This window comes from Osmerus eperlanus, chromosome 5 (assembly GCF_963692335.1).
Source record: "Osmerus eperlanus chromosome 5, fOsmEpe2.1, whole genome shotgun sequence".
Taxonomy (NCBI): domain Eukaryota; kingdom Metazoa; phylum Chordata; class Actinopteri; order Osmeriformes; family Osmeridae; genus Osmerus; species Osmerus eperlanus.
Window position 1 is genome coordinate 14,250,730 of NC_085022.1, and position 27,600 is coordinate 14,278,329.

Consider the following 27,600-nt stretch of genomic DNA (forward strand, 5'->3'; position numbering starts at 1 on the left):
CAACATGACTGTTCGGGTTCGAACGTGAGCAGGGAATGGAAAGCAGGGATTGTAGTACACGTAGTTGTACACATCACTGGTTTTTCGTCTTTATTGCCGATGTTAGTAAATAAATGAAATTAAATACATTTCTCTCAGGACTCAAGGATGCGCAGTAAGACTCTCGTATCAAGTGCAGGGTTTTGAACGTGTTGTTAATGAAAGCTCTGTGTTCTGGTCGCGAGCACAGAGCAGAGCTGTAGCTGTGTTTGGTGCAGTCGGATGCTGATTTGCTGCCAAGGCGGTGTGATCTGTAGACAAGGTTACGGTGTGAGGCTGGGATGTAGGCCTAGTGAAAGCCTGAGGGCTGCATAAGGTCATGGAGGGTTTAAGGGAGGAGGGGGGCGGGGGAGCGGGGGTGAAGGGGAGGGGGGGGCTATGCTAGCCAAAACCGCGAGTGTTAAATATTTTATCACGTCGAGCATTCGCCCACAGGCTTTGGAAGAGTGCTGTGGGCCAGTGGCGAGACCGGGTGGAGGGACTAGCATAGGCAGCAATGCGTGTATGTGTGTGCGTGGAAGTGTGTGTGTGTGTGTGTTTGTAAGTGTGTGTCGGCAGTGGGTGTGGAGTGTAAATGTAAGTGCTGCCTTCACATTAGATAGCCTGGCCTGAAAAGGCTGCAGCTCCATGTATTATGACAGGCTATCCAGGGGTTAGGGTGGCTCACCCTTCCTCTTCGTTCCTCTGCTACCTCGTGTTCATGTCTGGTTCTCTCTTCCTGCTGCTGAAAACCATGCTGCCCGTGGTTGTGCCACAGTATCAGTGACGCAACAACCGATCCTGTCCACCTGTCAGACGTGTTACAAGAGTGTCGGACAACACATGGTCGCGTCTATCATTACGTAAAAAAATGATGACAATCGGCGGCCAACACAAGCATCCATGATTTTATACGACGCAGTAGCAAACGTGCATCTGACAGACAAGAGAAAACCAGTGTTTGGGGGTGCAGAGGATCTTCGTACAGTACACAGCAGAAGGACAGAAAGCCGTGTGTCATGCTTAGACCCTGCAGCATCTGAGCCGAACAAGCTGGTCCTTGTCCTGTTGCTGTGATTGACTGTAGCTAAGTGGCCACCTCTCTCCAGCCTGCAGACAGCAGCTCGGGGGTTAATGAGGTGTAAAATGACGGAGAGCACATATTTACAAGGGAGTTGTGAGAGTAGTACCTTGACCTGGAAATAGATTACCAGGGAATTATGGGAAATTGTGTTTCAAGGCAAGCTGCTCTCTAGAGGACAGTGTGGATGGAGACAGAGAGCAGGTCCAGGACAGAGGGACCAGCTGGGCCAGGACAGAGGGACCAGCTGGGCCAGGACAGAGGAACCAGCTGGGCCAGGACGGAGGAACCAGCAGGGCCAGGACAGAGGGACCAGCTGGGCCAGGACAGAGGACCAGGACAGAGGGGCTGACTGGGCCAGAATCTACAGACTGCTCTCCTACTGAGTTGGCTGGATGGCTGGTAGACTGGTTGACTTTCAGACTGGCTGGCTTTTATTTTCTCCTCCCAGAACAATAAGTATTTTTCAGACGCCTGGTGTGAAGTTCAGAAGCCTGGTGTGAGGTTCAGACGCCTGGTGTGACGTTCAGACGCCTGGTGTGAGGTTCAGACGCCTGGTGTGAGGTTCAGACGCCTGGTGTGAGGTTCAGACACCTGGTGTGAGGTTCAGACGCCTGGTGTGAGGTTCAGACACCTGGTGTGAGGTTCAGACACCTGGTGTGAGGTTCAGACGCCTGGTGTGAGGTTCAGACGCCTGGTGTGAGGTTCAGACACCTGGTGTGAGGTTCAGACGCCTGGTGTGAGGTTCAGACGCTTGGTGTGAGGTTCAGACGCCTGGTGTGAGGTTCAGACGCTTGGTGTGAGGTTCAGACGCCTGGTGTGAGGTTCAGACGCCTGGTGTTAGGTTCTGACGCCTGGTGTGAGGTTCATAAATTTAAACGACTATGGTTTCCCTGCCCAGAAGTCAAACTGAGGTTACAGCGGGTGTCAGTGTCCAAACACAGGGACCTGGGTGAGGGGAGTAGGGACATGATTGGCTGAGTCTGTAGTAACGATACAGACAGAATTTTTCTTCTCATTTATGAGTGTGTGTTTTGGTGTGTCAAGGCTTGGAGAAGCATGGAGCTTTCTAGAGAGCCAAACTAATTCCTTCATACTGGGTTTTCTGGCCTGGGCTAGGGAAGGGTTGCCTATGGTAACCTTCCACACCAAGCCAGGCATGCTTAACACTGTTGCCTGTTGTTAATTTCCCTTCCTCAAAGCAATCTGACTGGCATAACATCTCACAGTCACACAGTCCATGCCACTGAAAATGTCCAACCGACATGGGAATGTCTGCACAAGACCAACATGACCTGTCTTTCAATGAATGCTGTAAAAAGCTACTATAGGGCTAGCCTTAACTTGTCTGAGGGGATGGCCCTGGCAGGTTAAGGCCTAAAGCTCCTCTGGTGTTATCACCCAATGAGGAACCTTGGCTTTAGCTCAGCAGGCTAACACGGCCTGGTGGCAGACTAAGACAGATATGATTCTATCCATTTTACTAATATTATTTTCCCAGTACCATAGTTCATGTTACAATGTGTACGTGTGTGTGCATGTGAGTGTGTGTGTGGGTGTGTGTCATTCTGGTTCTAGCCCTGAGACACCTGGCAAAGCCCTTGACAGACGCTAGCTACCCTGGACATGTATGAACTATGACACACTCCCTCTATGAGTCAGTCCTCCACGAAGAAGGCCGCTCCTCCGTGGCAGGGCGGAGGTGGGCCTGAGAGAGGGGGCTGTCTCCAGGTGCGCTGGCCTGTCAGAGGGGATCTCTCTCTGGGGTACGAGGTCTGCCAGACCGGGGCACCGCTGATGGGGAGACTCGTGCCTGGTTGGTTTTTAGATATGAAGGCATCGCTGTCACGGTGAGACAGAAAATACTGGGGGGTTGTTGTGTGTTTGTGTTTTGTGTCCGTGTGTGCGTGTGAGGCTCGAGTGTGTGGATGGGTGAACAACACTCACACACAAGTACACACACAGTCTGTGAAAAAGACTGAAGTGAACTTAGCTAAGTCTGATCATGCTAATAAGCCATTTCACCATCATCACCACAAACATATCTTTACAATCCTGATTGCCAACAGTTTTTCTTTATTTCTTACATTTTTTTCAGGGAAACTGTTTCTGAGTCTAATAATTATCCTCTTCATCCTCTTTATTCACTGCTGGGCCTGGGCCTGGGCGGGTTGCCAGGTTGGGTTGCCAGGTTGGGGCAGAGTTGGAGTTGTCAGGAGGATTACGGTCCTAGGCGGCAAGGGGCTGAGCAGGCTGCAATTACCCAGCTCCGCGCGGTGCCTTTGATTTCAAGGATACTCTCAGGAAACGGCTAAAAGGTTGAATAATACACCATTAGCACCTCCCCGGTCTAGTCTCTCCCCTCTCAAAGGACCAAACCAACCAACTTTAGTCTCTGAATCTGTTTGCTGCAAAGACATACCACAATAAAGACCTGGCAAACACAACTGGGAAAAAAGAAAAAGTCGTTAAATAATGTATCAACCTAGCACCTAAGAGCTGCACTCGTTTTAATTTCTCTTTTACAACTGAGTGGAAGTTGTACAGAAACTCCCAGAATGTTAGAGGCAGGAGTAATCACTTTCTCCCCCCTCTCGCTCAAATATATCAGTATATTCTATTGTGACGGAGCCATGAATGAAATTCCTTTCAAAGGAGAATCTTTTATATGACAGCCCTAGATTTTTAAATGAAAATGGGGGTCAACTTCTTCTCATTTTCCTGACAAAGGAGAGAAAGGAGGGATGGAGCGGGAGTTGATGGCTACAGCATAAGGTGATGTGATAAAAGGAAAGGGAGAGAGAGAGAAAGAGAGAGGGAGAGCGAGAAAGATGGCAAGCGTCGGCTCACATCAATGCGGCATTGTGCGTGTCGGGCTGAGACGAACGAGCAGGCGCTGGCCACAATCTCAACGCTGTAATTAAATTTCACACAATATGAGGCAGCCAATGACATGTAAATTATGAATGGCGGATTCCTTGCTTTCCATGACAGTGTTAAATAAGGGAGGTGTGGGTGACATCATTAGATTATGTCCCCTCGATTTGGGAGGGGGGTGGGGTGGGGGCATGAAGGGAGATGGTATATGTCTGTGTGTGTGTGTGTGTGTGGGGCGGGGGGGGGGGTGCACAGCTTCACAAAGGTCGTCTTTGAGGGCCCACAGCCAGAGCATGGCACAAACGATGTACTCGGAGATGATTTCAAACGCCAGCGGTACAATGAAGAACCAGCCCGTGATTGTGTTTGTCCGTCTAGGTATAAAATAGACATTATAGGCACAATTGTCCCCCTCACCAAGATGCTCCAGCCGTCTCCAAAGGGAAGTGAGATAAGTGGATGCACTTCACTGGCTCCCTGTTTCTCTGTCCAATTACCCCTAAATAAATAGACACAGCCCACTGGCATCAACAATGAAATATAGCTTGAAAGGGAAGAAAGGAGCATTTTAAAACTGTTCGCAGCATATAAAAGTACTGTTGGGTAATTGCGTGAGAGGGGGAAGCCAGTGGCTGGCTCTTTTCATTGAGAGTTTTTCCTTGAGAAGGGAGAGAGAGGATCAAACAGGAGAAGGAGCGACCCCAAACTGCTGAAAGAGAAAGTCTGTTTTATCCTCCTTCAGTCCCCCACTAACAAGAGACTGTTTTCGTCGAGCCCAATTCAAATGGCCACAGTTGTATCCAGGCCATGCCGACCGGACTATTTCTGCGCGGTACCGTGACACAACTTACAAATAAGGTCTAATTCGTGAAGTGCATGCGGAAACTTACGCAAGAAAGTAAGCTACTGCCGACTACAATCATTATTAGCCGATGATACTTTCAGTTTCTTGTCTTTTCCTCTCTAAAAAGTACAACTTTGCAAGTGTGTTTCAAAAAGTAATGCGCTAGCACGGCCCAGCTATCATGTACAACCATGCTATTTATAATTAGGGCACAACTCCTTTGAGCCATGCAGCTTTGGGGGAGAGGAGGGCGAGGATAGGCCTTCCCCGAGTTAGGCAGACAGCTCATTAAAACTAGGGAATGCTGTCGAGAGAGAGAAGGAAAGAGAGAGAGGGAGAGAGAGAGACAGAGAGAGTGAAAGAAAGAGGCAGCGAGAGAGGCAAATGAGACGAGAGAGCGAGCGAGAGAAATAGAGAGTGAGAGAGAGCCCTCTCCCTCCCTTTCTCCCCCACTCCCTCCTCCTCTACACCCCCTCCCCTCCACAACATCTTTCTGCTTGAGTAGTTCCAAGAGGCCTGCAGGACAACGGCCCCTCTCTGGTCTCAAGTAGTTGTCTTGCACCCAGCGCCCAGGGAGAATAGAGCCACAACTTGTTAGTCAACAGCCGCACTAAGGGGGCTCTGTGTGTGTGTTTGTGTGTGGGGTGGTGTGTGTGTGTGTGCGCGCGTGTGTGTGTGTGTCATGTGTGGATAGAGAGCAAAATATCTGTTTAAGAAGGGGGTGGGGTGACATGTCAATTCATAGTACTGCAACTATGTATCTCAAACATGGATGAAGGTTTAACTGCTGGAAAACTGTAGAGAGGGGCAGGACAGTGAATTCCAATGTGCCTTTACAGTAATTGTAAATTCGAAACTTCAAAAATACTAAGGATCTAAATCAAAGCACACCAAATTTTGATCTAAAATGTGTAAATCACCCAAAACACACTACGTCATCAAGGTTAAAAGTCCTATGAAGCCAGGAATAGAAATTTCGTCCAAAATCCAGGTTAAAATTTATCGGACATTCTTGTGAACCCCAAAACCCACACTTCTCTCATTTCTAGATGTTTGTGGGTTTTTGTATGTGTGCGTGTGTGCATGTGTGTGTGTGTGTGAGTGAGAGCGGTTGCAGGCCTTGCTTGGCTGTCAGCTCTAGACACAGAGGAGCAGACCAGGGGTGACATTAATCCAGATGGAGATCTCTCCCCCAGGCTCCCCTCAACCAACTACAGCCTTCAGAACCACACACACATAAATACTTTGGAGTTCTACAACCCACTAACTACTTACAAAAACACACTTGATATTATTCATTGTTACTTTTCTGGTCTTGACCTCTGAGTGTTCACTTGTGTACTTGTACCTCTTGTATTGTTAGACTGATGTAAGCTTAGCGGTGGTAATGTCCACTGGGTCTCTTCAACCCTGCCTCTCACCTTTGTTCCTTGAAGGTAAGTGATCTACTAAGGGTGCTTGTAGAGACCTGGGGAGAGGAGCTTTAGGAGTCACCACTTGGTTCAGCTGTGAGCTAGATAATAGTAACAGCCCTTCAGAGACAAACGCTGGGCTGAGTGAATGGAGAACAGAAATCGCCGGACATTATTCAAAGGCAAAATTAAAGAAATGCCTGATTATCTCTGTTCCCTTCGGTTGAGTTCGAAAACATTAAAACGATGTCAACCGCTCATTCTCCTGCTTTAAAGCGAGGGAAATTAATTATTTCGAATACATGCGCTTCTTTTATGAGCAGGGACTTATTTGCATTGAGGAAAATTCAGCAGAAGTAATTGATGCGCACTGAATGAACTCAATTTTCATTCCAAATTTCCTCAAAATCCCCAGGCACGAGCTTGTTGGAAGCGAGCGGCGTAACAAACAAAAGTAATATGAGAAAGGAACACGAGGTGGGAATATTAGAACAATCGAGGGGAACAAAAGACCTAGGAACTGTTTGAACGTCGCAAATTAATGATGAAGCCTTCATTCAGGCAGTGGAGTGGGAGAACCCTATCATATGGTGCTCTGACAGTTGATGTCTTCATATAAATGTAAGAATTTACATTCTAATTAAACAGAATTTACATCTTAATCACCGCAGTGCTTATTGTGGATTTTTTTTAAACAGAAACGAACAACAACAACTGATGTGCTTTTTCAACCAGAAATGAAATATTCAATTCACATCTGGGTATCATTTAAATATTGCCAGTCTATGCTTAAACATATGCAGTTGGAATTCAAAGGCCATTGGATAGACTACAATATGGTACCCACTATTGATTACATTTTTGAAGTCTATAAGATCCACTGAATTCATGAAATAAGTCATAAGATGTTGAAAATGGTCAGAAGAGGACATTAGTACTTTAATAAAATTTATTAAAGAACCACATAAAAGAAAAGAGAAAGAAAGAGAATAGCATGAGTCTACAATTTTAGATTAACGAGAAAATGCGAGATAAAGAAGTTTGATACTTCTGCGGGAGCTTCCGTACAATGAAAGCAACATTATACTAGAGTGGCACTAATAAGTGTGTGAGAGGATGGCACCAGTGTGTGTGTGTGTGTGTGTGAGAGGATGGCACCAGTGTGTGTGTGTGTCTGTGTGTGAGAGGATGGCACCAGTGTGTGTGTGTGTGTGTGTGAGAGGATGGCACCAGTGTGTGTGTGTGTGTGTGTGTGTGTGTGTGTGTGTGTGTGTGTGTGTGTGAGAGGATGGCACCAGTGTGTGTGTGTGTGTGTGTGTGTGTGTGAGAGGATGGCGCCAGTGTGTGTGTGTGTGTGTGTGTGTGTGTGAGAGGATGGCACCAGTGTGTGTGTGTGTGTGTGTGTGAGAGGATGGCACCAGTGTGTGTGTGTGTGTGTGTGTGTGTGTGTGTGTGTGTGTGTGTGTGTGTGTGTGTGTGTGTGTGTGTGTGTGTGTGTGAGAGGATGGCACCAGTGTGTGTGTGTGTGTGTGTGTGTGTGAGAGGATGGCACCAGTGTGTGTGTGTGTGTGTGTGAGAGGATGGCACCAGTGTGTGTGTGTGTGTGTGTGTGAGAGGATGGCACCAGTGTGTGTGTGTGTGTGTGTGTGAGAGGATGGCACCAGTGTGTGTGTGTGTGTGTGTGTGATGGTGACCCCAGTGTGCATGTGTGCAAGCTTCTGTGTGTGTGTGCCTGTGAGTGTGTGTGTAATGGTGGCCCAAGTGTGTGCATATGTGTGTGTGTGAGAGGGTTGCCCAAGTGTGTGTGTGTGTGTGTGTGTGTGTGTGTGTGATGGTGACACTATTATGTGTGTGTGATGGGGGCTCTAATGTGTGTATGTGTGTGTGATGGAGGCCCTTGTGAGTGTGTGTATGTGTGCGATGGAGGCCCTAATTTGTGTGTTATGGAGGCCCTAGTGTGTCAGATGGAGGCCCTAGTGTGTGCGTGTGTGTGTGTGTGATGGGGGCCCTAGTATATGTGTGTATGCGTGTGTGATGGAGGCCCTAGTGTGTGTGTGTGTGTGTGTGTGTGTGATGGGGGCCCTAGTGTGTGTGTGTGTGTGTGATGGCTTGCAGGTCTTTGTGGATGATGCACCACAGCGAGACAGGCGAGAGGGGCAGGCAGAGCCGCCTTCCTGAACCCTCTCCAATAACAACACGGAGATAAAGAAGCTGGAGACGGCTGGTCCACTGACACTATAAATCATTTTTAATACACTTAAAGACCATTTATGCCTGCCTTTATAAAGTCACTCTGCAAACATTATCCTGGGCACAAAGACCAGGGGCTAAATGAAGCATGATTCATGGAAGGGCTCTCTGCTATCATGGCTGGGAGCCAGAGAGGTCATTAGGTATATTATATCTAAGTGAGCAGCTTATCCCTGCTTCATTACTGGTCATTAAGACACCTCTTATCTGCAGAACAATGTGTCTGCCAGCCTGCATCTGCAGAGAGGTCAGGATTAGAGCATGAAGCATCACTCTCCGGAGGAGTAGAAGAGAGGAGAATAAAACAGGAGAAAAGACAAGAGAGGAGAGCCAGAGGAGAGGAGACCAGACATGAAAAGAGAAGCGAGAAGAGGAGGGAAGATGAAGAGAGAGGATGTTTGGGAGAGGGAACGTGGTTGGACTCCCCAATGAACAGTCTTCTAGTCGGGCCTGGATACTAGGCGCAGGGTTCTGGTCAGGCCTGTGCACTAGGTTTAGGATGTCCATCTGAAGCCAGTCGCTGTTACCTCGGTAGCAAATACATCATTACAGTATTCATCAAGTGAACATGGTCTGTGAAGCCTCACTGACATATTGGTAGAGGCCTCACGTGTTGGGCGACTGTACAACGTTTAGGGAGTTCAAGGCCAGCGCATTACTGATGCTGCGGCCTAGTAAAAGTGGCACGGAACAGCACTGACAATTACCATTTCACAACATGTGAGTGTTAGTGGTGGAGGAGGGCGAGCATGTCGGATGCCACAGAGGCAGACTGGGAGGGACAGTGCGACTTGAGAGGATTAGCATCTGTTTGGGTTCAACATCCACTTAGGCTCAACATGCGTCTGAGCTAGCCCAGGGAGCACTGCGCCTCGAGCGGGGGGAGGGGGGGGGGGGGGTGGGGGGATGGGGGGGGCAGTGAAGGGGGGGGGGTGGCAGGAGAGAGAGAAAAGTGGGTTAAGAGAAAATGTGCGGGATGATAGCAAGGGACCGACAAGGAGAGAGGAAGCGAAGCTGCTCGGTCAAAGTTTGCCCTAGAGAGAGAGAAAAAGAGAGAGAAAGAGAGAGAGAGGGAAGAAGAGAGAAAGGAGAGAAGAGATGGAGAGGGAGAAGGAGAGAAAGAGAGAGACAGAAAATAAAGGGCGAATGAGGAAAGCGGACAAGAGCTTTGGAATGCAAGATTCATGAGGTTGAAGGAGTCTGCGTGTTAAGAAGTGGACGTTTGCGGACGAATGTGGATGTGTCTGTGTTTGCCTGTGGATGTGTGTGTGTTCCTATTGGATGTGTGCGTGTGTGTGCACGTGTATGTACATGCGTGCCTATGAATGTGTGTGCGCGTGCTGGTGGAAATATGTGCTTTCCTGTGTCTGCCTGTGCATGTCTGTCTGCGTGTGTGTAATTGTGTGTGTGTGTGTGTGTGTGTATGTGTGTGTGCCTTGGTGTGTGTCTTTTGCGCCTCCGTTCTCAAAGCGAAAGTCTGTATGTGTGTGGAGACCCCGTGTCTCGGTAGGACTGCTCCAGTACGAGCCAGCTTGGATCTCACGGCCTGCTTCCTTATTCACCACTACACATGCTCAGCTCGCTGCCTTTCAAGACTCCAGCACGCAACTCTAAATAGGCAAGTCTCACCCGCCAAATTTACTCTGCAGCCACATCCGGCCACAGTGCACGCATCGTCTCCTTTTCTGACCAGGGGGAGGGCTGTGTGCGTTTGTGTGTGTGGGTGTGTGTGTGTAGATGTGGGGAGAGTGTGTGTAGTGGGGGTGAAGGTTAGAGGGAAGGTTTAGTTGAGCCCCACATGTAGACAACATGTTTCAAAACGAGAGATGAATCACTGAGATGAAAGCAAGGCCATCATGATACAGTATTATACGGTTCCTTGCATGAACTGTCATTTGTCTGACTGTGTTTCTGTCTTTTTGTGTCTTTCTGTGTGTTTCTGTTTGTTTTTGGGTGTTTCTGGGTGTTGATTGATATTGCCTGTCTGGGCATTTAATGACATGCATGACCTAAACAGCGTGGTTGTCAAGTCGTCACCTGCAGGCTAATGCTAATGCTTGGCATTAGCTCCAGATGAGAACACACATTAGTAATTATCAGGTAGAGAATGATTCAAATAACAAAGTCTTTGGAAAAAAGCTGCTTAAAGACAGCATAACTGACAATAAATTATTTTGTATTTTCTTTCAGTGGTGGAGGGAAAAAACATTACTCCCATAACAAAAAACCTGTAGGGCTTCTACTTGAAAGTAGAATATTTACTAATCATAAACTTATCAATATGGACCCGTGTAATAGCAAACCACCCGCATTAGATTTGATTGAACAACAAAAAGTGTGTTAAGTTCATGAAAATGTACAATTTCAAAAGATTGTGAAAATCTATCTGAAGGTCCATGATATTTAAAATGTGCACAAACTGTTAAATAAATGAAACCAAAATTATTAAAGTTATTTTAGACAGGATAAGCCAAAGGGGGGGGGGGGTGAGTGAAGGATTTGGACAAGATTTTCCCTCTCACTCTGCTTTAAAAATGCTTTAAGGCTGAGATCTGACTGGTGTAAAAATAGGCCAAAAAAGGCCTTAAGTTTGCTTGGTTGAGATGATCTGCTTTGACAAATTTAACAGCTCTTTTTCCCTCTCACTAATGCACTTGTCACTCAGTATTAGCTGTCCTCATTAATGACAATGGGAAAGTTTATCTTGGGCACACATTTAAAATCATCCTCCGCTTACAAAGGAGCTCAGAAATCTCCTACCAAATAGAAGGCGGATCTACTTACACAGTCTCCCTTTTTTGAAGTGGTGTTACTCTTTATGCTGGCCCGTGAATAATCTATTCAGCACAATAAAGTACATTCTTCGCTGATCAATACACATTATCTGTGCTCAGATACATCTCTATACAAGCCCATTGAATGACTACCTGTGAGGTTTCAGTCCTGATGGTGGCCAGAGCCTGTTCAAGGACGGACAGATTTCAGGCCTTCTGCTTCGGCCGGCCACTCAAGTGTGAGCAGCTTTACTTCACATGGACAGAACGTGGAAGAAGCAAATAGAATTGCTGTTACTGAATCGAAGTGAGCGAAGTGAGTCGCATCTTGACGTTGAGTAAGCAAATTGAATCGTTGTTAACACCCCTCGTATCAATATTTACACGGACTGAACAGGAAATGCAAATTGGCTCATGGTTGTTTTATTTAGCAGTTATAGCTTCCATCAGGTTTGTTGTAGATGTACTTGCACTCGCATTCCACATTCACGCATATCTAACTGTTCCAGAAAATAAACACTGAATAAGCACAGAAACATCTTATACTGAAAACGTCACAGTCTTGACTTTATTCCAGTGAACACCACATGGAGAACAACATTAGAATGGAACCCCTTCTCCACCATACACCACATTAGAAGCTTGGTTTTAGTGACATTGAACATCTTCCTTGACTTCCATGAATTCAACACAGTTTAACCCAGAGTTTAAAATCAGTGTGTTGCTCTTGAGGTTTCTGTTGTGGAGGGTGAGGAGCCCCAGGGGGGTATTCCAGAAAGCAGGTTATGCAACATAACCAGGTAAGTTAACCCACCAGCTGATTCACAATGTTGCAGCAACCTACTGCCAATTTTGCTACAACGCTTGGTGTCAGCTGGGGAGTTAACTTACCCGGGTATGTCACATGACCTGCTTTCTGGAATACCCCCCTGGTGTGCTGCAGGGAACCATGGTAGCAGAACATGAGGAACCATGGTAGCAGAACATGAGGAACCATGGTAGCAGAACATGAGGAACCATGGGGATTGCTCTTCAGTCTCAAGGTGTCTCTGGATCTAGCAGTAGGCACTCAGAAAAGCGTGAACAATTGAAAACATTTCATATTTTGTAGTCAATTAGACATCAGTTTCTTCAACAAAGGTTCGAACCGCGGTCAGCAGACCGTTCTGGGCCATTTGCCTCACAGGTCTCACGCAGGACATATTCAAAGGCCCACAACTTCCACTGAAAAATGTCAAACCAAACAAGAGGAGAACACGTGCGTGCCCTCAGGCCTCGCCCCCCCCCCGGCCTCTGGACACTGGCCCACGCTACTTTTGTGGCTGTCCTTTGCTGTGGGAAAGTTATTTTGAGCTCAGATGCCAGAGTAAACAAGCAGGAATGGCTCCTGGCTATGGTACTTCTCTCTCTGTTTCACCAGGATCAAAATTCCACCTTTGGAACAGAATGGTTATCCCGATTAGAGTTTGGCTATGCAGTCAGCGGCTGTCGCTGTTTTTCCTCTTTGGGCTGAAGAGTTTGTTTGAACAAAGGGAATTTACATAAAGCAGGTTACTGAGGATTCCATAATATTGTTCAGTTACAAGCACTTCGGTTTTGATGAGATAGATAGTGCAGCGTTACAGGAAACGTAGGAGAGAGAGTGAGGGGTTGACTTGCAGGAAATGGCCCAGGCTGGAATTTGTACCTGGGGTGAGGCCTCAGCCCATGTCGTATGTGCACTTCACCTTTGAGCCACCACATGGGTAACTTAGAATTAGTTTGTTGTTGGTTATATCGCTGTCAATATAGGAGAAATAAGACCCTGTCCAGGATGTATGTCATCAAATTCATTCCACACCTCATGGTTTCGAGTCTCTCATCTCTTATAAGGAAAGAGCTGAGAGATACTATCTCATGAATACAAAAATCTTCAGCTGCCTGGAACGTTTTCAGTTTAATGAGGCTGCTCTTGCATTTTGATGTGATGCTGTTGCAACAGCCACTCATGTAACAGTGGGAAACTGAAAACAAGTTTCAAGTGAGGCGAGGCAGGGAGGGGACGAGGCGGGGGGATGTTGTGGTTCAGTTTGAAAGTTATCCACTTAGCGGAGAAGGAAAATGTAATAAAACCATTTCACTCTCCCAGCCCCCACTTTCTCCACTTTACTGCACAGTCACACAAGCACTTGAAATAAAACGTATAAATAATGAAGCATTATTTGATGTATGTTCTAAATTATTTGCTGTGCTGAATGTGCAGCGCCAGATCCGTTTGCGTGAGATGTCGCAGCCACCAGAGAGAATGAGGATTTCTAAAACGCAACAGGGTGATACATCCATAAAGGTGCTACATTCATTATTCATACCAAATATTATTTAAAGAGTCACTGCAATCTCTGATTAAGGTGGCGAATTGGGGGCGGTGGAGGGCGGTGTGTGGGGGGGGGGGGGGTTCTGGAGGGGGGGGAGTTCTGGACCTCCATTGTCAGTGCTGACAGCTGACATGATCACAGAACTTCAGGTAGAGTTTGAAATGACGGACCTTCCGTCTCAGATGCAACCTCTCACGCACACAGACACCCACTCTTAACAATGTGAGATCCATTTAGCAACACAGGCTCCTGAGCTCCCGGTGACTTAGCAACACTCTAATCGGTCCCATTCAACAAAGGCTAACATCACTTGTTATAAAATAGATGGCCTCTTAAGTGGGGGCATCTCTCCGTCTTTCTCTTTCTCTCACTTGCTTTCTGTCTTTCTTTCTCTTTGTACCCCTTCCCTCTTCTTTCTCTCCACTTCTCTCTCTCTCTTTCTGTCTCTTTGCCCGTCTATTCACAGCTCTGCAAGGATGTGCTTGGGGATTCATTAGATGTGACCTACAAATCACTTAAACCACCTGACTCCACACACCTCTTAGGATGTCCGCCCGGAAACCTGCGTAACAAACTCTCCCATCAACGTCCCTCGCTTTAGCACGGCAGCAGAGTTGTGAGGAAAGAATTATTGTAGAGAAACACAGCCAGACATTCGCAAACACGTTTGGACAATCTAAACTCGTACCCTGCCACTGCTGCACTCTCTTTCTCTCTCTCTCTCTCTCTCTCTCTCTTTTTGTCTCTGTCTTCTTTCCTGGCCAATAGCAGCAAGGTTGGCGTGACAACGGCTGACACAACAGTTCAGAGTTGATTGTCGTCCAGGTAACATGAACCTGAGCAGACGAAGCACAGAGCAAAGGATGCTGGGAGAACTTCTGACAGTTGGGATTGTCAGAGCTTTCAAAACACTTTTAGCACTCATTTTAAAACAGTATATTGTCGCCATGAGGATACAAAACCGTGTCAAAATGATTATTAATGAAAAGAAACATGTTGGAAAGTTTAAGCTGGAATGCAATGGTAAAAATAATCCAGCCTTGTTAGAATGTTCTATAGAACGTGCTGGTGGCTGAAGCACTTGGCCCAGCATCTAAACCAGACACTCTCTACATCCCAGGCTAGAAACTAATTGACATTCCCAAAACAAAGCTGGGATAGTTTGACAGAAATCCTCCAGTGTGAATCAATCTGTCTTCTGCATTAACCCTTCAACCTCCTCCTCAGTCGTCAAGCCCCAAGTCTTGTTTCTAAGTTTAATTGAATAGCCTGTCTTTCAGTAGCGTTGTCCATCCCTGGCTGTGACACAGGTGAGCTGCTTACCCAGTGAAGGGAGATAAGATGATCTAATCCTCAGCCTCGTGTCTTTACCTCATACCTCACTTGTCACAACATGGCCGCCTCCACACACCCTGCAGGGAAGTTTGTGGAATGACAGTTCATCAACCTTTCCATGAACTCAAATGTGCCTGGACAAGGTATACATCCATGTCCAAGATTCACAAACATCTATAATACACGTATTCACTTTAATATTGATGTAAAGTTAACCTTCAGCCCAGGTATAGCCAGCACTGTGTTCTCCATCATCGCTCATACAAGCCTCCTCAATGAGCCTCCACCAAGGAGCAACCTCTCTGTCTGTCTGTGTCTGATTTTATGTCTGCTTTTCTGTCTGTATGTCTACCTGCCTCCTTTCCTGCCTGTCTGTCTGTCCATCTGTCCGTCTGTCTGTCTTTCTGCCCATGCATTCGTCTGTCTGGTCGTTTATCCAGTACAGTGTCTGAGCTGAGGTTGTCTATCACACACCAACAAGATCAACAGCAACAGTGGTCCAAAGAACACAGGTTTCATCAAAGAGAAAGAGTGAGGGAGAGGGAGAGAGGGAGAGAGGGAATAAGGGAAAAAGAGGGAGAAATAGAGAGATGGATAGAGGGGGGAATGAAGGGTTTTGACCGGCTTTTCACACATCACTTAACTAGAGTGCATTAGCTAATCACAGATCTGAAAGCAAGTGCTTTGCATGTGAAGTGAAACATTGAGTAACTGAGAGAGTACACACACAGACACACACGCATAGACACTCGGAAAACCCTCTTTTAATTTGACTGATGGGTCATTCTCATTACAAAATGGATCCATGTTTAGAGGGGTGTGAAAAAACAAAAACACGCAATATTCCGACATATTTCGAATAACTGAGAAGATTACTTCATAACAACAGCTTTTTTCTTTCTTCCTCTCTTTCTTCTTTTCCCCCCCTCACATTTTTTTTTACCTAGCCATCCTCTCGGTCAACCATCAGGAAATCAAAGGCAATCCAACTGACTGGACCCAAACTTTAATACCACATGACTGTGTGGCGCTAAGCTGGTTTTGGATGAGGAGCGCTGTGGTTTTAGTCCAGAGATTAACGCGCTGGGCCAAAGTTGGCCTCCAATCCTGGGCCTGCTGATGCCTCCAGTCTCTTTGAAGTCGACCCATCATACCTGGCTGGGCCGTAGTGGGAACCGGGCCGGTGTCAGGTCCGATCAGAGCCTCTGTCTCTAGATAGACCAGCCTGGGCCAGGCCAGCGCTAATTGGCCCAAAGGAGGATTATGGCCCTTTAGCTGTAGATCTGAGTCAAATGCTGCTTTTTTAAAATCTCTGATTCATTAAGTTGCCGTGTTCTCTGAGATATGAGATCGGACAGCAGACATGGGTTTTCCTCTCCGCTGGCCAGGATACTGAGGAGCTGGAGCAAAAACAAGTCTCTCTATCTCTCTCTCTCACCCTCTCTCTTTCTCTCTCTAACCCTCTCTTTCTCTCTCCCTCTAACCCTCTCTCTCACACTCTGTCTCTTTCACCCTCTAACCCTCTCTCTTTCACTGTCTTTAATTATTTAGAACAGCATCTGTAAAAAACTCATCTGTCATGTCGACCAAAAAAGGACATTTCTGTATGACTATTTACTTCGTCCTTAAGGTCAGAAACACACAAACAGAATAAAGTCATATGCATGTGGAGGCATGTGAAGCGAGAGGAGCGAGTAAAAGCCACCATGGCCTGTGTCTTATAGAGACAGCTGGCTCCTATATGACATCCTCTGCTCCAGGCAGCTGACCCAGAAGAATGGTCAAAGAGCCCCAGCCTCACAATGCGATCACAATGTGATGTGTGGCTTTCAGAAAGCCTCCGCATAAGCACAACCAAAGGCCATCACAAACCTCGCTGACTGGGGATTTTATCACTGCCATAAATCTAGCATTACAGTAAGTGGTAATTAGAGGCGTTAGACTATGGGCTGTAGGGGTTTATGGGTGTGTGAGTGTGTGTGTGTGTGTGCTCACAAAATGTCCCCTTGTGAATCGATGGGCTTCCTGACCGACCATAAACACCCCTTCTGAAGAGGTAAGTGTCCGTTAATGACTGTTAGCTGTTAACACTGATTTGTTTGCAGAGGGAAGCTTCATTTGTCAGTAGAGACACTCCAGCAGGATTCACGGCTGGGACTGAGGAGGGGGACAGCAAGGTGGAGGAGTGTGTGAGTGTGTGTTTGTGTGTGTGTGAGTGTTTGTGTGTGTGTGTGTGTGTGTGTTAGAGAGAAAGAGAGCGACAGAGAGAGGTGTGTGTGTGTGTGGGGGGGGGGTACTTCAGTAGCTTAATCAAGTGGTTGGATAAAGAGGCCAGTAGGTCAGTTAGAGGCCACACCGGTCACTTGAGGGTGAAGTCCCAAGCACCAAAGCAGTGCCAACCCAATTGAGCAGCAAGTGGATGAAAAAGGAGGAGGGGGGGGGGCAGGTTGAGGGGCAAGCAGGGGGCTATGCTAATTCAGCGGGTGGGGGGGGGGGGGGATATTCTCCTGTCTATCGGAGCCTGGACTTAAAGCCCTCTTAGGCCAGCCTCTGTCTGAGGGGGGATCAAATGAGAACGGGTTGTCAGTGCTGCCCACTTGTTTCATGGCTGCCATTGTCTCCGCGCCCAGCATTGACCGGGACAGATAAACCAGCACGTCAACCCTGGACCCTCCACTGTCCTCACACACTTAGGTTCTGCTTCACTGACCACCAACCAGATACCATGGAGAGAAAGAAGCTTGGAGACGGGGGGGGGGGGGGCAGGGGAGAAGGAGTGAGATAAAGAAACTGAGAAAGAGACGGAGTCAGAAAGAAGAGGGTGAATTTGTCAAAGGAAGATAGAAGGGGAAAAAAAAGGGAAAAAAAGCAAGGATTTAAGTGCGAAGGAGAGAAAATGAGAGAGGGAAAGGCCATTCTGGAAGATGTTACAAAGCCAGCCACCACCATCTATTTTAATTAATGACCACCCACAAGAGCCTATAAGCACCATTTTAAGACGTTAATGCTGTGATAATAGAAGGCTTACCTATGTGTGGGAACTACAATAGCACTGTGCATCCCCTTAAAACCTGAGCACTGGTGAGCTGGAGGAGAGCTAAGCACCAAGGACGGATCAGTGATTGTCCCATTGACTGTTGCAAAGCAGGCTTTAGTGGCAATTCATTAAAAGCACAAACTGAACACCATACTGGAGTGGGAACCAATTCAGCTGTGCTTGGTTCCCTCTGACTCTCTAATCAGATCCAATGTGGTTGTTGATGTACGATGAATTGATGCGTTTACCAACAAAGACGTGTATATACAGTTTATTGACGCATCGCTTTGCCATCAACACCGTAATATTCATTCCCTTTCATAAAACCCGTACAAGATGCATTTGACAGATTTCTTTGAGCCGTTGAACACAATTGCTGCGTGTTATTTCAGTGTGTTGTGGGAGAAATGGGATTTCCCATGTGCTTCAGTGTGCAGGAAGTCATGGAGAGTGGTGTGAGGGGCACCATTAGGGGTTGTCCCTGTCAGGCCCGTCGGGCAGCGAGCCTGTCGGGCAGCGAGCCTGTCCGACGCTTGTTTGTTTTGAGGTCCGAGGATGACTGCACAAGCAGACAAGGCCCTCAGATTAGTTCTCTATTAGAGGCAAGACTATTGGTGTGAGGGGACTGCCTAGAACCAGGTCAGCGAGTTGAGGTGTGCGCATGTGTGTATGTGTGTGTGGTCATGTGTGTATGTGTGTGTGGCGATGTGTACGTGTGCATGCAAATGTAGGAGATGTCACACACGACAAAGACAACATTAGATTTGAATGACTGAACGTAGGAGCCCAGATGGGTAAACTTGACTAGAGGGGGGGGGAATCAGCAAATTTTAAGACTCCCACGGCATCCCCTCTGGGCCTTAAACACCCCGGTGTTCCCCCCGCCTCCCCCACGCCCTCCCGCTCCGCCCCCCCCCCCCCCTTATCTCTCCTTTGTGCACAGCAAGTTCAACACTTGAAGCAGTGAAGCACACTGTTGTCATTATGCCGAAGTAATGAAGCAGACAGAGATAAACAACAATTCTTGTCGGAGAGGAAAATATGAATCCTGTTGAGGGATTTTGTGGCAGCAGTGGCTCTTCAAGATGTCTCTCTCACACACACACACACACACACACACACGTACACACGCACACCTACACACAAACATAAGCTCCGGCCACGTGAACGCACACGCATGCACACAAACAAACGGGCACACGCTCAAGAGCACACTTATGCAAAGCCACACAGACGTGTCTCCTCACACATACACAAACAGCCACACAGACGGAATTTTCAGTAAGCAGATCCGGCTATCACCTTGCAGGCTGCCCAGAGCTGGCCTCAGTCCTCTTTATTTTATTAGCTGCACCAGTGGGCAGCTACCAAAACACTGAGCCAGCAGAGCGAACCACGCAGCGCGCGGAAGGGGGGGGGGGACCCAGACCGACCTACCTGGGAGGGGTGGGGGGGGGGGGCTACGAGTTCTACCATGTCTCCCTGCGACGTTTTGAAGCATCGCATCTCCAAAGAAATGGATATTAGTGAGCTGACTCGTGGGTACATCTTCAGACCCCCCCCCCCAGCCGGCCTGTGGGGAGGACACGGTTACTTCAGATGTTACTAGCTACCGTGCTCAACTAACCGAGCAGCTATCTCTGTCGAGCTCTGAACGTGACGAAGCGTTTGACAAACGCCGGGAAAAAAAGCGACAGTTGGGACTAGAGGAGGACGAGGTGAACACACAACGAGGGTGAACAAGGGGACCCCGCCCCCCCACCCCTTCCCCTGGTGCTCTGTTCTGGTTGGCCTGTGCTGTGGAGCAGTGAGTCTTCTTGATCCGTAGTGACACACAGGTCGTCAGGTGATACACACCACCGCTGCTGACGCCTGTTAGCTGAGCAGCGTTGATAAATCTGTCTGTGAACAAGTTCCTGATTGTCCCTGATCATGTGCCTATTCTGTCTCGATCATGCTGTTGCAGCCGGGGTGGTTGAGTATGTTAAGTTCTGCTCTGAACATCATTTCAGTGCCCTGAGGAGTGTATGCTAAAATATTTTATGTTGTAAATTCACAATGACACAGTGGACAAACGAGACATTTTCTACACACAACTTCCCATGCCCCTCCTCCTTTGTCTGTCTGTCTGTCTGTCTGTCTGTCTGTCTGCCTCTCTCTCTCTCTCTCTCTCTCTCTCTCCCTACCTCTCTTTCTCTCAGTCTCTATCTTTCTCCTGTCACAAGCAACCTTTTGTAGCGGAGAGAGTCGAAAAATATCCCTCTCGCATAAATGGACTTTTACGTAAGTGTTGGTATAGCAGAGACAGAGGAGGGGGAAGAGCTGTACTACAGACTGTAGTCAGGTGGATTCAGGGATGCTCTGTATACATCTGTCTTTACTACAGCTGTAGTAGCTCTGCTGTATACGACACTCTTTACTTACACAGCTGTGTAGAGTAGCTGTTGTCCCACAGTATTGAGCGATGGGATTGTCAATATATCATTAGATAACTGTATTGGTCTGTGGTGTTCTGAGTGTTTGTGTGTTCTCTGTGTGTGTGTGTGTGTGTGTGTGTGTGTGTTTGTGTGTGTTTGTATGTGTGGTCTCTGTGTGTGTTTGTGTGTGTCTGTGTATGCATGTGTGGGTGTTGTGTGTGTGTCTGTGTGTGCCTGTGTGTGTCTCTCTGTGTGTGTGTCTGTGTGTGTTTGTGTGTCTGTGTCTGTGTGTCTGTGTGTCTATGTGTCTCTGTGTGTGTGTGTGCGTGTGTGTGTGTGTGATCAGGGCTGAGGGGGCCGCAGGCTCTTGCAGCATCCCAGTTCCCCAGAGTCAGTCTGCCAAGACTCTCGTCTGATTGAGCCGCGTCACACTAATCTGTCCTGACAACATGCCATGTTTCCCTCTTAGCACTAATGCACTTTTGTGTGTGTGTGTGTGTGTGTGTGTGAGAGAGAGAGAGAGAGAGAGAGAGAGAGAGAGAGAATGAGAGATGGAGAGAGAGAGAGAGAGAGAGAGAGAGAGAGAGAGAGAGAGAGAGAGGATGAGAAAGAGAGTGTGAAAAAGAGTGTGTGTGTGTGAGAGAGAGAGAGAGAGAGAGAGAGAGAGAGAGAGAGAGAGAGAGAGAGAGAGAGAGAGAGAGAGAGAGAGAGAGGACCCCCATTCACTTGTGAAAGACTGGAGGGGGAGTGGGGTCTTCAGAGTGATGCAGAATTCAAGCTGTATCCCAAATTCATGGGTTTGATGTTGATGTTGATTTGGTCTCTTTCTTATTGTAGTGTTTCGTCCAAAGTAGCCCTAAAATAACAAAGTACAGTTATCTGTTTCTCTGGGGTTAGAGTGAACTGGAACTGTGTCATCAGAGGGAATGAGTGGCCTCTACACACACACACACACACACACACACACACACACACACACACACACACACACACACACACAGGCTCCACAGGCAGTGTTTGTCAGAAGGCCATTTGTATTGTGAAAAAAGATATGTTGTGACTTTGGTGAATGTGACTAAAGTACATCTAACATTTTCTCAACTTGATCAACGGACCAAACACTGATGACAGCAGGTAAGATGTCGATTGAACGGGGGGTTGGGGGAAGGAGGTGTGGGGGGTGACGAATGGGGTTGTGGGTGGGGGGGGGGTGTAGTCTGGGGGGTGAGGTGAGGGTGAGGGGAGGGAATGGTAAGGGGTGAAGGGGGGATGGTGAGGGTGAGGGGGGGGGGTGGTGAGGGGTGATGGGGGATTGTGAGGGAGGGATGGTGGGGGGGAGGGGTGAGGGGGGGAGGGGTGAGGGGGGGGAGGGGATGAGGGTGTGGGTATGGGGGGGACTCTGTCTCTGTGGGCCCACACCCCTTCAGCACTCGCCCCTCCCCCTCCCTAAAAATCCACTTTGTGCCACATGACTGGCTGCCCTACATTATTCACACCACCTCTTCAATATTTCACACAAGCCCCTGCTCCATGTTTGTTGGCCTGCTCTAATGCAGTTTTCATGCCACTGTGTTTTTGTCCTACTTTAGACATCAGCAGGACTACTTCCAGGCCATTGATGGAGCCAATGTTTCCGTATATTTGCAACAAAGAGACAATCCAAAACATAATATTCACACACGCACACACTTTCTTCATACCTTTCTTGAGTTAGTTTCCGAGTAGGAAACAAAGCCAGGCAGGACAGGCAGCCTGGCTTCAGTCTCCAGAGCAGGGCCACTGTGTCCACAGTGGGACTGTGTGTATGTTTATGTGTGTGTTCATGTGTAAGTGTGTGTTTATGTTCATGTGTGCGTTTATGTTCATGTGTGGGTTTTCGTGTGTGAATGGAGTGTGCACGTGTGTGTAAGTGTATGTGTGTGAGCGTGTGAGTGTGTGCGTGTGCATGGAGTGTGTGTTTTAGTGTTTGTGTGTGTGTGTGTGTGGGGGGGGGGGGGTTATTAGAGGAGCCCTGATCCCCTCCTCAGAGGACACCTTCTGTTTGGAGAAGTAAGCAGACTTCTGACGCTGGGCAGCTGGCTGGTGTCCAGCACTCTAACTCTCTCTCTCTCTCTCTCTCTCTCTCTCTCTCTCTCTCTCACACGCACACCAACGCATCCACACACTCACACACACACACTCTCAGACTCTCTCTCACACATACACATTACCTCTCACAAACTATTGCTTTCTATCATTCACACACTCTACAACTTACCCTCTCTCTCACCCTCTCTCTCTCTCTCTCTCTCTCTCTCTCTCTCTCTCTCTCTCTCTCTCTCTCTCTCCATCCATCTCTCTCTATCGGGGATGGGGATGATGCTCCCCAAATTGTCCACACACTCTCTGCATGAATCTTGGCACACATGCATGGATACACAAACAAACACACAAAAACAAACAAACAAACACACACACACACACACACACACACACAATGGCCATTGATTGTGTGTGTAGTCACAGAGTTCTTCCTCAGAGGCCTGTTTGGCCGACGGGGACGAGCAGACCAAACCTCTCCCACTCATCACAGCGTACACAGGGTCCAACATCAATCCTGGTGAGAGTGACTGTAATACTTCCTCTATCCATGACCGTGTAGACTGGCTGAGATGGGCAAGGCTGGGCTGGGCTGAAGAGGCATCTGTTAGCCTCATAGCAAGACCTCATGGGTCCCTTTGGGTGTGTGTGTGTGTGTGTGTGTGTGTGTGTGTGTGTGTGTGTGTGTGTGGGAGGCTACTCTCCCCTCTGCCTTTAGAACAGTTGTGCCTGTGCTTGGTCAGGGGGCAGCAAGCAGCCTGTGTGTGGAGGGAGCCAGGGTCCCCATATGTCCGGCCAGATGACTCCCTCTGCAGCCACGCCCACACCACGCCTACGACACGCACACACATGACCACACACACATACACACATGCATACATACATACATTTTACGCCTGCAACATACACTCCACGTACACACACACACAAACATACACATACACACACATACATACACACAGGCATGCACGCACATTCAGACAAACACACACGTACATACACTCTCACATATACCAACACACACGTGCAGATACACACACGTACACTCACACACACAGTCTCAACGTGGTAGTGGCTGATCTCTTTCCTTAGCTTATATTACCAGAAGTGTCTGATCTACATTTTGGGGTTTAGGTGAGTCATCCATTTACACATTCCAGTGGGAGAGCAAGGCCATTAATATTCCAGCAGATGAATATTTCAACACTTCCACCGGGAAAAGGAAATTCATTAGCGCTCATGAGCCAAGTCAAATAAGTTTGGGAATCCTTCGACACGCGCTCACACAATCGCACACGTACGCACGTACACACTGTCAGATATTCCAGTGAGATGGTGGCTTTGGTCCAAAATAAATATGATGTGGGACTCTTTGTGGCATCCTCCTCTCCTCTGCTTCTCTCTGTCCCTCCTCCATTCCTGTCCAATTAACCAGAAAATGAGGTAGTGTTTTCCCCCCTTGTTCCTGGGAACAGGGGCCGTGTACGGATGGAGGGAATGGGGAGGAGGAAGAGATAAATGGACATTAGGAGGTCATGGCGACAAAGTGTCACGAGAAAAGAGAGGGATGAAGGAGGGGTCCACATACAACAGCTCAGCAGGAGTTTGGGGAAAAAGAAAAGAAAAACAAGAACTGAAAGTTGGACCCCGAAATTTGTTCTCCCTCTCTACTTTTCTCGACCCCTCTCTTGCCCCCTTACTATGTCTCTCCGCTTCTCTCTACCTCTCTACACCCCCCTCTACCTCTCTTTACCTCTCTCTATACCTCTCTGCCTCTCTTTACCGGTCTACCTCGCTCTAGCCCTCTCTGCCTCTCTCCAGCCCTCTCCACTGCGATCAAGAGAGTTGACTTAGTTAACATGCAACTCACAAGAGAAATGGTTGTCCTGAGATGGACTCACCGGCATTCTTACACACAAAGGCCCCCGCATCACTGGACAAACCATGTCTTTAACAGAAGTTTACATCCACGCATGGATGTGGTGGGGGGGGGTGGGGGAGATGATTGTTGGCATCGGGGAGATATGGGGACAATGAAGGGATGACAGAGTAAGCAGCCGTCTAGACTCTGTCAGGATGTCAGGTCTCGTACAAAAGCCCCTGCTCCCGTTTCTGGCACGTCAAGCGAGGGAGGCGGCGCCACGAGAGCGGAGAAAGACGTAAACCTCTGAGGAGACGAGGGATGCCAAGAAGGCTGGGGCACGGAGGCAGGGAGGCAGGCAGGCAGGGAGGGAGGGAGGGAGGGCGGGCAGGGCGGGCAAGCCGGGCGGGCAGGCAGGCAGGCAGGCAGGCAGGCAGGCAGGGCAAGCCGGGCGGGCAGGCAGGCAGGCAGGCAGGCAGGCAGGCAGGCAGGGCAAGCCGGGCAGGCTGGCAGGCAGGCTGGCAGGCAGGCTGGCAGGAGGGACCAGATGCTCCAGGCCCTGCCTTCTCTCACGCCGTATAAGGAACATTCAGACATTTACGGGCCACACCGTCAAATTCAAACTTTGTTCCCCCCTCAGAAGCGTGACACGATCACACGACGAGCGTGATATTTGGATGTTTTCAGAGCGAACCCCTAATTGTGAGGTTGACGGTGAAGCATTCTCCTCCTCTCCTCTTAACGTGGATGCTAGAAGTGGATGTAGAGTGGAGACAGTGCACTGTTCATGTTTGCTGTCTGGATGGGTTGTTGAAGCGTTGAAGATTTTAAGTAAGTTAGGTGTGAGTATAGTTTCAGCAGTCATCAAATCTTCAGGAGTTTACATTGGAGTTTCTCCCTCTGTCTCTCTCTCTCTATTTCTCTATCAATGTCTCTGACTCTCTCTGATTTACTCTTGCTCTCTCTCTTGCTTTCTCCCCCTCTGTTGTTCTCTCGTTCTCTCTCTCGTTCTCTCCCCCCCCTTTCTCTCTCCCCTCTCTCTCTCTCTCTCTCTCTCTCTCTCTCTCTCTCTCTCTCTCTCTCTCTCTCTCTCTCTGATTCTCTCCTCCTCTGACTGTTGCTCAGGTGAGGCGGCCTGCTCTCTCGTGGCCTGGCGACAATGTGGGAACTGTTATGACATGCCTGTTACTATGACAACCCCTGGGGAGAAGGAAGAAGGGTTGGCTGTCAAGGACCAATTTACTCCCCCAGAGGGGCATCTAGCGCCGAACTCCCCAGAGAACACATCACTCCGCTCGGATCCTTTTCTCAACACAGACACGGCCGCTCAAATTGGCTTCAACCGCTTCAACGTTTCAAATGGGAGGAGATCCAAATTGCTCCTGTGAAAAAGGAGCAAAGAAAACGTCATGGACAGAAACAGGAAGCATAGACAAATACTGAGCTGGAAACAAGGAGTCAGGAGTCCCACAGAATCTGGGATCAGAACTAGGACATGCTGCTAGGAGGTAGGGGCTAGGATGCATTATAGGAGCTTGGGTACGGTGGCCGACGTGCAAACGCGCTGCAAATTAAGAAAACACATGCAAATAGACAAAACACAAGCAAATTAAGAAAACATCTCCATGAATTTGACAACACATCAGCATTCAGCAAACACAACCAAATACAGAAACGCGCTGCAAATACATAAACGCGTTGCAAAAACGAAAGCACGCAAACCAAAAACGATTTTACTCTTTACTTCGATGTTGGTCCAAACTTCTCATATGTTCTCTCTCTCTCTTTCGCTCCGTGGGGCCGAAAATCAAGCTGTTCCATTTAGCGCTCCCCCTAGAGGCCTGGTCAACTTCCGTTGTGAAAACTGGATGCAGCGTTTTTGTATTCGTTCGCTTTCGTTTTTGCATTGCGTTTATGTATTTGCAGCGCGTTTATGTATTTGGTTGTGTTGTGTGTATTTGCAGCGCATTTGCTGAATGCTGATGTGTTGTCAAATTCATGAAGATGTTTTCTTAATTTTCTTGTGTTTTGTCTATTTGCATGTGTTTTCTTAATTTGCAGCGCGTTTGCACATGTCGGCCACCGTACTTGGGAGATGGAAACGAGGATATAAGCTAGGAGCAAGGAGGTAGGAACTAGGATCCATTGTAGGAACTGGGAAATAGGAACTAGGATGTATTGTGGGAGAAAGGAGGGAACAGATCAGTGTTTACCTGAGTGTTATGAGTGATGAAGAAAGTGTTTTGTCTGTCTCGTCATTAATTGAGTGACTGAGTTCAGTTGAGTTCTGAATTATTATGAAGTATTATCAATCTGCAGATTGGGAGAGAAAACCAGACCTCTGACAATAAATGACAAACACCAGGCTTAGATCTCAATCATGGCTCTCTCTGCTCTGAAGGCCTGAGGACCATGTTTTATAGTGCACAAGAATGTAAACATACATGACAGCCAGGCAGTAATGGTGTTACCACACCATCTATTCCTATCAATAGCAAACTCACATGAGAACATACTAACGAGTATCCAATGACTGGTTCTATTGATTAGTGAAAGTTCTATTGATAAGTGAATCATTTAAATGCACAGGAAATCCCAATTTCCTCCACATGAGTGAACAGGTGAGTGTGTGAGACAGACAGACAAACTCAGCAGCAGATGGTCAACATCCCCTCATACATACAGACAGATGGGTGGATGGACCAACAGACAGACAGACAGACAGACAGGCAGGCAGGCAGGCAGGTAGACAAGAACAGGTCAGGTCCTATGAGAAGTTATAGGGGACGCAACAGCCCCCCAACCGGCCACAGTTCAGTTTCTTTATTGTCCCTCTGGGAGGTAAACAATGACGGTACACGCATAAGTCCTCTCTCTCTCCACCTTCAGCCCCCCTGCACCTATCCCCCTCTCTTCCTGTCTCTCTCTCTCCACCTTCAGCCCCCTGCACCTATCCCCTCTCTTCCTGTCTCTCTCTCTCCACCTCCTCTCTCTCGTCGCCCCACAGAGAGTGTTGCAGATGCAGGAGAGCATGTGAGGAACCAGGAAAGAGAGAGTTTAAGCTAATTAGGACGAGGGGCCAGCGAGAACACCACACCACTCATCTAGACCCCGTGGGTGCCCGCCTTTGTTAAAAAGGAACCCATTTAAACACCAGGGTCAAAATCACCTCACTGACACCATATCATACAAGAACCCCATTTAATAACCAGGAAATCAACATGGGGGCGAGGGCCATGTGTCCCCAGGGAGAGGACTAAT